Source organism: Sander lucioperca, chromosome 14 (assembly GCF_008315115.2).
Source record: "Sander lucioperca isolate FBNREF2018 chromosome 14, SLUC_FBN_1.2, whole genome shotgun sequence".
Taxonomy (NCBI): Eukaryota; Metazoa; Chordata; class Actinopteri; order Perciformes; family Percidae; genus Sander; species Sander lucioperca.
This window is the reverse complement of record NC_050186.1, coordinates 3,603,724-3,616,469: the sequence shown is the minus strand read 5'-3', so window position 1 is coordinate 3,616,469 and position 12,746 is coordinate 3,603,724.

Below are 12,746 nucleotides of genomic sequence, written 5' to 3'. Positions count from 1 at the left end.
AAGTAGTACTGCATTACAAGTAAAAGTCCTGCATTTACTTAAAGTAACAAAATAATGCAGTCCCTGTTGTCAGTGAACATAGCCTACAATTTTTTTGAATATGGTTTTATTGGATAACTATTACTAGTATATTAATATTTTGGAGCTACTTTTAACAACATATATACTTCTTGTAATGTATTCTGTAACAAAGGATCATATAAACTCATGTATGTATGTAAACTCATCATCTTAATTTGAAAAGCAACTATAGCTCTTAAATAAGTGTAGTGAAAAGTACAATATTTCTCTCTAAAAAGGTAATGAAGAAGAAGTTTAAAGTAGCATATGGAAATACTCAAGTAAGTAGACTACCTTAAAATTGTACTTAAATACAGAGTAAATGTACTGATGTAGCCAATGTAACTTTCCACCACTGGACTCAGTGGGGAGGGATCTTAAGATGTATATTTATATTGCTCACACATGGGCATTTTGTTGCAGTATGAGTGCTTTTAATACATTAAGTAGGCCTACATTTTGCTGATAATACTCCTGTACTTTTACATGAGCAAGATTTTGAATGCAGCACCTTTACTTCTAATGGAGTATTTTTACACTGTTGTATTGGTCAGGTATAAGATCTGAGTTTCTCCACCACTGATTATAATGCAAAGCAAAGGGGCAATAAAACATTGCACTCAATTACAGATTTTTCGAGAAAGTAGTGTGTAGTGTTTTGTTTATTTAGTTTTTTCACGTCTTAGTCAAAGTTCATCTTTAACTTTACTGTGCTCAGTGACGGACTGGCCATCTGGAATTTGGGCAAATGCCAGAAGGGCCTCCCCCTATGTGCCACTAATGATAATATATCTTTGGTTAATTTTGGTAAGTTATATTATGCATGCAGCAACAAATATTTCTAGATTGTACTGCGGCAAGGTGCGTGGAAAGATTCACTCGGAAGGCAGAGTTACTAATTTCCAAGCTAGGTTATTGAAAAAAATAGGGCCGGTGTGTTGCAAATGCCAGGGCTGTTTTTTACAGTCCGTCACTGACTGTGCTCAATTATTTCTTGCAGCCAGGCAGAACATAAAACAAACACACAGTTGGCAGTTTATTAGGTACATCATACACCTAGCCCAGTCTAATACAACAGTCTTGTTCTTGTCATCTGAGTTCACCAAACCAAGTATTACAGTAATATAAAGTGCAGTCATCATATCCCTAAATAACAATCTGAATGTGAGTGCAGCTTCCTCTAATATCACAGGTCATGGTTTTTGTTGGTTGCTTACAGTTTGAAAAATGCAGTTATCACAAAAATTGTCAGTCACGAGGCTGTGACCAAAGTCACTCCCCTATTACAGGCTCACACTGACTGACTCACCTTGGAACTTCTGCATTTGATATGGAACAGAATGTATAAAGTTGAGAGGACACAACATGTTATCAACCCTGACACACTGGGATCTGTCCACAGTTCACGACCATTGTCTTAAAACAATGACAGTTTTTTTTCACCACTGAGCAGTTTGACAAGGACCGATTGGGGGCACCTTGAAGCGTTTACTCATTCACTTTATACAGCCTCAAAGCTCACATGCCTTTGTGACTAACCATATTTAGTTTACTACTTCCCTGTGTTTGACCAGAGGCTGTTTTGTATTATAGCTATGGTAGCTCTGATGATGCAAATAATGCAGCTGGTAAACAGATGCAAATGTAAACACAGACAAAATATACTGTAACTTCAAACAACTACCCTACAGACGAACACATTCGAGAACCATTTTCATCTGCTGTCCTTAAAATAGGTTGTAGGAAATATATCCATTGTCTCAATCTGTCCTCCTGCAGTTCGCATTGTATAGGCTACGGTAGCTTAAAAATCCTTGAAAAAGCTATCTATAAACCTCAAGCTCATGTTAAACATAACAGGAAAATGCAATCAGTAGGGCACTTTCAAAAGGTCATTGCTTCTGTGAATTGCCATTGTTTAAGGGAACAATGACAGAAGTAATATACATATACAGTTTAAGCACAGACGAATGACGGTCTCAAGTTATTAGACAATATTTATTAAAAAAGCTTTGTTTAATTTCAGGTGACTGATCAGAGGCGTGAGGTAGTTATTAAGGGCCCCAGTGCACACTATTATGAGGGCCCCATTTATATTTGAAAAGCATGACTGCTCGCTCGGCTTGCAGATGTGCTCAGCTTGTCAGTTGACAGATTTTACACCTAAACTACCTTATATTGTATCATCTCGTCACTGTCTAAATTTACGCCCCTGTGTCTATAGAGAGGCAATATGTTCAACGGTTATATAAAAAGTGATCATAAACTTTAACTTTTCAGTGACGCAAAAGAACACTTTTTTTCTTGCACATTTCTTTACCTCTCTCTTCTGGAAGATAGTGCATGCCTTCCAATAACTCTCAAGTTGCAATGCAGCACTACATGTCTGGGTTAAAAAAGATTATCAAACCAAACTGGACAATCTGCAAAAGATTACACAGATTAGGCATAGTGCGCAATCTGTTTGTCATGTTTGTGCTAAAACATATGTGGACATGAAAAAAAAAAAAAAAAAACATTATTCAACAATAAAATGCTTTGACTGGAAATGACACTACCCAATAAGTTAACCTGTTCTGCCAAATGTTTACTGTTTCAACTGTGGACCTATACGTACCGTTAAGTAATGTTTACAGCCACCATTTATGCTGCTATAGGCTTTTCACTACACTTTTCCTACGCTGACCTCACTTCATTGGCTCTCAAGTTTGGAGTTTGTCTTAATGATTTATGGTTGAGGGCACTGAGTGGGTATTCATCTTCAAATATCCCTGAACTTCTCTGCCCCTATTTTCCTTCCTGGGTCACTCAGGTCTTCTGACCATATGGTTTTAGTTGTCACACGTGTTTAGTTAGCCTGGAAATCCAGACCCAAATCCGAAAGATTAAGGGTCTGGCACTGAGTAATGAAAATGGCCAGACTCGAGGGGCGGCACCAGCGGCGTAACTACCCAGTGTCAGAGGGGTATGCGGCAACAATTTTGGCGCCAAAAATAAATAAATAAAATAAATAAACAACAACTAAGTAAATAAGGGTGCCGGACATCATCATGTATGGGGTTTATAATTCAAGTTTTTATTGTTTTTCCATGTGAGAAACACACCACATTTAACAACATGTAACAGCACTAAACAAACACTATACAGCAATCTGGGCAACAAAAAAAATCACAATTTACACACATACACCTAAATAATCAATAAAATAGGAAAAGATAAAAAATAGAAATAAAATAAAAATAAGATGGAGTGTTGGCTGAGATCGAATTAGGCTTGATAATAATATTAATTATGGGGCACTAGTCAGTTCAAATTGAATGAAATGCAGGAAATGAGACCAGACCTGGTAGAATTTTACCCCTACGATCATTCAGTCTTGCAATAAGATCTTCAAATGAGGCTGTGTCTGTCATTAACTTCAGCCAGTCTATAAAACTAGGCCTTACTTGGCTTTTCCAGTGTCATGTATGGGGTTTAAAATAATAAAGGTTTATTTTAAAGTATATCAGCCACTGTAGATAGATAGAGATAGAGATAGATTGATAGAGAGCGAGATAGATAGAGAGATAGAGATAGATAGAGATACATAAATAAATGTACTTTATTTTCATTACAATAAATAAATCATCATTGATGGCATTCGAGCATATGTGTTGCGGATGTTTAAATTTGCGTTCTGATTTGTTTACTACGTCCGCGCTGTCAGACATAGGCTAATTGTTATATTTCCCACATGTGCCGGGTTTTGATACAGAAATGCATTTTTCATTCGCAATGGCAAGATTAGCCTAATAGCATATAACAAAACATGTTAAATTATTTCAATTTAGCATTAGAAGTAATCAGACTTCATCTGTAAGCAACACTAACGTTATAGTGCAAAATGAAACAAATGTGAGGAGGACTCAGAGCTTGAACTGGTCATTTAGTTTTGTGTGGTCTAATAGAACTCCTACCTGATGTCATCACTGGTCTCATCTCTACTTGATTCCATCGTCTGTCTCATTCACTCCTTGCCAGTGTTCTTGTCCACTAAGACATATTGTCAAACAAACATTATGTAATATATTTTCAATATTAGTTTTTCCATATTAATAATATTAAGAAATGAATCTGTTGGTGTCAAGTGGCTCCCCCTACACTTCCACCTAATGTTAGACCTACCTGTTGCCTTCCCCTGTCTTTCCTGATCCACCATCCTCACACCTGAATGAAATGAACTCACTGTTAAATATAGCAGCCTAAATTCAATTCTTATCAGCCTAGTGATGGCATCTGATAAGACAACTATTGTGCTGCTGTTTAAATTACATTCACATTTTGGATTTTAAAAAGTACAAATATGGAGAGCCACTTAGCAGAGCCCTTTAAAGAGAGAGATGTGACCCTGTAATTACAGCTTCCATGTCACCCAACAGATGTAACTATAGCCTGTATGTCTGACAGCACAACATGAACAGCTAATGGTAAAACAAAATCTATTAATGATTCCATGGTAAACAAGAGTTACTGCATAAGTTATGTTTTCCAGCTTCTTGTCATTTATTATGCATGCTACCTTATATTTACCAGTTGTTATTTTGCCTTAATAAAATTGAGATATGTCATGCATGGGATTGGTACCATAGGGTTTAACCAAAATCTAAATGTAGCTATCAGCAACATTGGTTTGCATTAAGCTAGCCGTAAACCCCACTTCTGCTGCTAGTGTTAGCAAACACTAGCTAGTCTGAGACCAGTCTGTACATGAATATTTGCAAGCCTCCAGGTTTGGTAGCAAATATATGCATGATTCCATGGTAAACCCCCATTTGGCTGCTACATTCCCAATGTTAGCAAACACTAGCTAGTCAAGATTTCAAACAGTATCCTTTGTTTTAAGTCCTTTTTTGTTTAGAATGGTGGCAATCCTATCTCTTTCCTCCTTTTTACCAAAAATGATTGCTTCAGTTTTGTCTTTGTTTAGCTGGAGGAAGTTCTGAGGCATCCAGTGATTAATTTGCTCAATACAATGACAAAGAGAATCAAGAGGGCCATAATCATTAGGTGTCAAAGCTAGGTATATTTGGGTGTCGTCAGCATAGCTATGATAGGAGATAAGATTTTTCTTTAAAAGTTGTCCAAGTGGGAACATATAAAGGTTAAAAAGCAGTGGACCCAAAATTGAGCCCTGGGGGACTCCACAGGTCAAGGACGTAGGTGCTGAGGTGCAGTTGCCAACGGCAACAAAAAACCTCCTGTCTTGCAGGTATGATTTCAGCCACTTGACAACAACACCTGATAAGCCAACCCAGTTTTCCAGTCGGTGGAATAAAATGCTGTGATCAACCGTGTCAAAGGCTGCACTAAGGTCCAGCAACACTAGTACTGATGCTTTACCTGCATCTGTGTTCAGGGGTATGTCATTTACAACTTTGACAAGAGCTGTTTCAGTGCTGTGATAAGCATGAAAACCTGACTGAAAATCATCAAGGCAGTTATTCAGGGTTAAAAATGTGGTTAGCTGATTAAAAACAATTTTTTCGATAATTTTACCTACGAACGGTAAATTGGATATGGGCCTATAGTTGTTTAATGTAGAGGCGTCCAAGTAATTTTTCTTCAGCACGGGTTTTACAACAGCTATTTTCAGGGAGCTGGGAAAAGTGCCAGTCTGTAATGATGTATTTATAATTTCAAGCAAATCTGTCGTTATGAGGTGAATGACAGATTTAAAAATTTAAAAAAAACAAAGAAATGTTTTCTATTTTATGTTTGAGCTGTATTTTAGTTTTGCCATTTGTGCTCTCGCGAGAATTCTGGATTAGTGTTTAGTAGCAAAGCAGGAAATGTCACAGCCTTACTGTTGCTGCACCAGAAGTGTGGAATAATTGACCCCTGCACAGTATCTTTTGCCCTCTGTTGACATTTGAAAATCTGGTTTAATGTAGAAGGAGGGTAGTAATTTCCAGCACAACTTCACCTACTTCCAAGGTGATGGAAAAAGGAAAAAGTCAGACCATGACCTTGTGGACGATGATCCTGATGCCAAGCCAAAACGTGTTAATCTGACAGCAAAGTTGCTGTTGCAAAGTATTTTAACCTCTTCAAAATCCTGGTTTAAACCACACATTAAAATACTGGGTCATTTTTAACCCAATTGTGGTCAATCTAGCACCGACCCAGTATCCATCAGCATTTTTTTTGACAAGTTAAAAAAAAGACATAACAGTTCACTCTACACACAATGGCCCTCATTTATGAAACGTGCGTACGACCTAAAACAGGCGCAGGACGGGCGTACGCCGATTCCTACGCAAAGCAAGGCATTTATCAATTTGAACGTGAGCGTAGGCTTCGATAAAATCTCAGGTCTGGTCTGAAACTCGTGTACGCAAGTTTTTGAGTCAGTGTGGACTTGCGGTGCAGCATATAATCAGTTTAACAGGAGAAGAAGTCATCAGTTTAGATCACTTATCAGCAATGGCAGATCTGGCTCTTTTAGAAGACCTATGCGCCAGTACAACAGTGCACACATACACGCACGGGCCACGGTGGAGTGTCCATCGGATTGATTAAGGGCAGATCTTGCATCAGCATGGGGAGGGGGACCCTACTATACACGGCAGAAAAAGTCTGCAACATTGTTTTAGCCTGTGGGGTTCTGCACAACATTGCACAGGAAAACAGGGTGCCATAAATGTAGTGATGGAGCCAGATGACCCGATGCCCAGAGAGCAGTGTACAGCACAGCCCCAACTGGGGGCTATATGAAGGAGACAGGATATTATTCTTCGCTTTTAAAAAAGGTATAGTGTTATGTTTGGCAATGATACTCAATACAGGAAACATGACGATGCACAACATTTTTATATATTCTTCAGGTTTTCGTTTCTCTTTTAAAGTGTTGTTAATGGCCACAAGTGAACGATTTATTTCTGCCATTGACCGACATATTTCGGCTTGTTTTTCCAGCCACTCTGCTGTCAGGAGACAGAGTCAGGGTGGTGGTCCAGCACGGGGGGCGGAGGCTCTCCCTCACAGCTGTTGCCTGGCAATGACTCATGAAAAAAAACACGAGTAAAATAAAAGACACTGCATAAACTCCACTACTGTGTGTTTTTTTTTTAAAGATTATTTTTTGGCCATTTTAGGCCTTTAATAGACAGGACAGCTGAAGACATGAAAGGGGAGAGAGAGGGAATGACATGCAGCAAAGGGCCACAGGTCGGAGTCGAACCCGCGGCCGCTGCGTCAAGGAGTAAACCTCTATATATGGGTGCCCGGTCTACCAACTGAGCTATCTGGGCACCCACTACTGTGTGTTTATTTAAATATAGGTACACCATGTAGGCCTAAGAGATTGTAATATAAGCCTGTATTTTACTATTAGGACTATATGTCAAGGTGATGTATTTAATTAAATAAACTTCAGCTGGAGTCCGATTTACCACGGCAACACTGTTGAATGCATCAGTGATCTCTTTCCATTCCGCATTCTTTCTACAGCCTTTAATTTAAGTTTTCAGGCTGCCAAATAGTACACACGTTAGTGCAAATGAACCTGAGATATCAGGGTTTCAATCTCCACCTCTGAAAAGTGCCGCTTCTTAGCCGGATTACATCTCGCCATGTCGTAAATTGTAGGGGCGAGGCCTCAATACCGGAATATATAGGGGCGTGATATTTAAATTACGATCATTTCCAGCCGCTGCATTTATCAATGTATGACCATCCTTACGCTCTGATTGGTGTGATACGAACGTTTCATGAATTACACGTGAAGCCTGTCGTAAGATGATTTCTGCGCTCATATCTGCGCTGGTTTCTACGTTAGGTTGATAAATGAGGACCAATGTGTCTTCACTCTGAACAATTTATTCAAATTAAGATTATTTCCAAAACTGTTGAAAAGAAACCACAAACAAACATCTAGGAGGACATCTAAAGAAACGTTTTTTTAAACAGTCAGGTTTTAACTATTGCGAATGGTGAGTCTGTGCTCGCAGCAGCAGATGTGGGCTTCAAATGTTTATACTGTATATCTTTGACATAAAATACCCCAAACAAAGTCTGGGAACTTTTGCAAATGTAATTACACAGGTGTTCCCCATATCTCTGTCTCTCTCTCACTCGTCTCTGTACTGTATCAAGGACCATAACAGTCTGTTAACTAACTTACAAAACCCCACGAGATCTCCTAAAAGTTCCATAGTACAACTTGTTAAAAGCTTTTGTCTAAACAGAAAACATTTTTATAAAAAACAGGCTTGGCTTAATTGATGACCTAACAAAAACGTAAATATGACATTGTTACTGGGTCAAAATAACCACATATTGATGTGGCTGAACCCCGAATAATTGAAAAATGTGGCTGATTACTTGATCATTAAATTTTTCCAGAATGTTTACAGTAGGATATTTGATTTAAAAGCATACTGGGTGTAATTTGTTTAAAGTTGAGAAATTGGCGGTCAGTTGGCTCACCACTTTACTAATATCATACCCGACGTTCATTCTTAAACATTGCTGATATTATTTTTTTTATTTTAACCCAAAGGGATTCAAAGTGAAGATATGCAGTGCACGACAATGGCACGACAAAATCTTTAGCCGGAGAGTCTCAAAAACAAAATCATACAGACATTCAAAGACACACACACACACACACACACACACACACACACACACACACACACACACACACACACACACACACACACACACACACACACACACACACACACACACACACACACACACACACACACACACACACACACACGGGAAACACAAGGTTCCCCTATAATAACCATGAAATGTGTGGCTTCCATTAGCCTCTCTGACAGGGTAGGTCTGTTTTGTACATTAACATGCTTAGAAAACAGTACTGATGGCATACCACAGGAAAGCTGAAAGACTTGGACTTTGGAATTTTTATTTATCAGTAAATAAACTTAGCACAAAAAGTAAGGAAATTTGTGTTTGGTAGATTATTTCTCTGTGGTAACAATGCTTTTTGGTAATATATCTTATACCGTTGGAAAGCCTGTTTAGTTCCCTTTCAAATGGTGCCCCATTTGTAAGGAACATGCATTTGTGGGATGAGCAGCAGCTGAGTATGTGGGTTGCGCCCATGAAAAATTTGCCAAATCTTCTCACAATTTTGTGCACTTAGTTTTTTTGTGCTCTGACTTATTATCACTTAGTGTAGGCTATCTCACTTCACATTGAGTTGTGTACACACAGACATTTTGGTATGGTTCTCACAGGGCCTGAACCTGTCAATTTAAGCCCAGTTGAGCATCAAGGTGCCACTGCCGGGATAAGAATGTATTCATATGGGAGGGTTTAGGGAAAATATGTTTATAACATTGGCTTTGCTGCTGTAGTTACAACACTCCTGCATACAGATGAGATGTTCCCATACTTTAGGAGTACACTGTGGAGAATGTCTCCAGTCAATACAGCTGAACTTCCGATGCATCAGTTGTGCGTTCCATGTTACTGATCGTGTGCATGCAACTAATGCTCTAGTTGTAACTTGTTTCTTTATGCCTTCTTGACTTTTGTATGACTCAATAATTTATTTAATTTTTTATAAGTGTAGTTGTTTCTATAGTTTAAGCTTCAGTGAGACATATTTATGCTACAGAGGCACAACATAGTTTCCTACCATTTGTGAAGTTTTTTTTCAAAACCTTCATACATTTGTGACTTTGATAGAAAGTAGATACATTTGCATTCTTTGGGTCATGTCCTATTTTTTTTCCTGCCTGAGGACATAGAAAGAAGGGCAGATAGGAGGCCATGAACATTTGTTGTTGATTGATATTGTGTCTTTTGAAGACAAAACTGATGTAGTTGTTTTTGGAGCAGTCAGCACTCACCTTCAATCGCCAATTAGGGATGTCCCAAACGATTAATCTAGCAATTATTTTTTCAATTAGCAATTATTTTCCCATTGCTCAATTAACAATTTACACAAAACAAATTTCAATGAGGTTCAAATCTCTATTAAAACTGTTTAACACTGCACTGTTCAAATAAAATGAATTTTTAGTGCAACCTGAAGATGTAGGCTATCAATCCATCCACAAAATAGTCACTTTCAGGAGGAATACAAAAATAAGGAGGGCATGAGACGAGATCGCATGACACGGGAGGCTCCATGCTGCAGCCATACAGTCTCGAAGTTTTCCCAAACTTGCGATCTTAAAGAGGCCGGCGGGTCCTCTAACTCTTGTGGGTCGCCACCACTCGCCATACTCGTCCTTTCGTGCTGCTATCTCTGACTCACTCACTGGACCGTTGACCTGACAAAAAACTGCATGTAGGCGGAGGAGCTCGGCTAGCTTCAGAGCTAAGGCGGGGCTACAGATTAGGTGTCCCTAGAACCTGCGTATCTAACAGTAGCTCCGCATTACATTAATTAATTTGCACGCAAGTTTTATTTATTTATTTTATTTAGTGACGCGTTGACGCAAATTATTTGTGTCGACGCATTTACGTAATCGATGACGTCGACGAATCGTCCCAGCCCTATCGCCAATGTTAAAAACACCAGACAAAGCCACAAATCTTGGTGTGGTCATGGATTCAGACCTGAATTTCATCAGCCACATTTACACACAATTACAAAGTCAGCCTACTATCATTGCCTTAAGAATATATCCAGGTTTAAAGAACTTATGTCTCAGCCAGATATAAAAAACAATTGTCCGTGCTTTATCTTCAGTAGACTTGTCTACTTTAACAGTGTCTTAAACAGGTCTCCCTAAAAAAATAAAAATAATAAAAAAAATCAGGCAGCTCACTAAGAAGAAAGTGGATCACATCAACACTCCATACACTGGCTTCCTGTCTCTCAAATAATTGATTTCAAAATACGACTGTTGGGTTTACAAAGCACTAAATGGTTTGATGATAAAGTTCCCTTGGCTTTTGGAATTAAAATAGCCCCACATCATCACATACCCTTCACCATACCTAGAGATTGGCATGGTTTTATTTCAGTTAGCCTAATAGCTGGTTTGATTTGCATTGAGAGATGATTTTATGGAAAGTACCCCATGCCAATCTCTAGGTATGGTGAAGGACATGTGATGATGTGGGGCTATTTTAATTCCAAAGGCCAAGGGAACTTTATCAGGATGCATAGTATCCTGGATCCATGAAATAACTGGCCTTTAAAAATAAAAATCTGCCTGCCTCTATGGGAATTTAACATAGGGGTGTACTCACTTTTGTTGCCAGCAGTTTAGACATTAATGGCTGTGTTGAGTTATTTTGAGGGGACAGCACATTTACACTGTTATACAAGCTGTACACTTAATACTTTACATTGTAGCAAAGTGTAATTTCTTCAGTGTTGTCCCATTAAAAGATATAATGAAATATTTACTAAAATGTGAGGGGTGTACTCACTTTTGTGAGATACTGTAGGTATACATATCTATTCTATGAAGGCATTTGCTCCCTTTCACCCATCATCATGAACACTTCTTCTTGTGTTTGGACTGTGGGAGAACATCTGCAGCGTGACGGTCAAAACATCTTAAATCAGTCTTTATCAACCTTCGAAAAGGACTTGGTGGTCTCACTCCTCTCTCAGTGATTTTGGGACAAATCCATCCAACTCCTGTCATTTTCAGCCCAGAACAGTACAGGAAAACTAATTTCCCAAGGGACATTTGAAATGTAAGAGATTGGGTTTGAATGAGATTTTGTGGGCGGTGACCTCTCAAAGTTTATTTCAACATTGTTTTGCTTTGATACACAAACTGCTTGAGTGTAATTTCCGAGGTACTGTCCAAGAATCTGACAAGCAGAATGATATATTAAAACACAAAAAGGAATAGCAGCACTGATTGTACGGGCAAAATAATCACAATGGACATTACAGGTATATTTGCCACGCATGAGTCTCACCACAACACATGCAGTTGCGCTCATACCTTGAGATTCAAAAGATATTTGGTCAATGTCACGTCACCTCAGTTGAACTTTGAGACCACTGACCGTATACAAGACCACTGACCGTCCACTATACAGGATGTATCATGTTCTTGGCCACAACATGTATGCTTATCTCACTTCCCAATGTTTTTCCAAACAGTTTGAGGATACAGGATAGGAAACATTGGTGGGGACGTTTAACGGGTCAATACTGACACCAGGGATTACTATGTGATGCTTTGATGGAGATTCAGTTGTTTTCAATAAAATTGGGGAAACATATTAATAATGATGTTTATTAATAAGTTGCTCTTGTGTTTATAAAGGCAATTTAATTATATTTGGGTGAATGATTTGTTATTTATTGCACCATATTTATTGACTGAATTTTTTCTCCATGTGAACTTTGTTGTAACTTGGCTCGAGATGATATTGGCAACATCTGACAGCATTGTTACATGCTGTGCAAATTTCCAATTAAATATGTTCCAAGGGCTGTTCTTTATTTATGTATGACCAATTGTTTCTCGTTTGCTCCAAACAATAACTTCAGTACATCATAGCCGTTATCTGCAGTTCTAATAGTATTACTAAAAATAACAATCACAGCAACAACCAAATTAAAAATAGTGTACCGTACGGCTAGTCAGTTGTATTTTTAGAAATTTGATTATGCACAAATAGTCTGAATATATCTGGAAATAGTTATTATTTAATATTGAGATTTGAATGAACAATATTTGAATGAA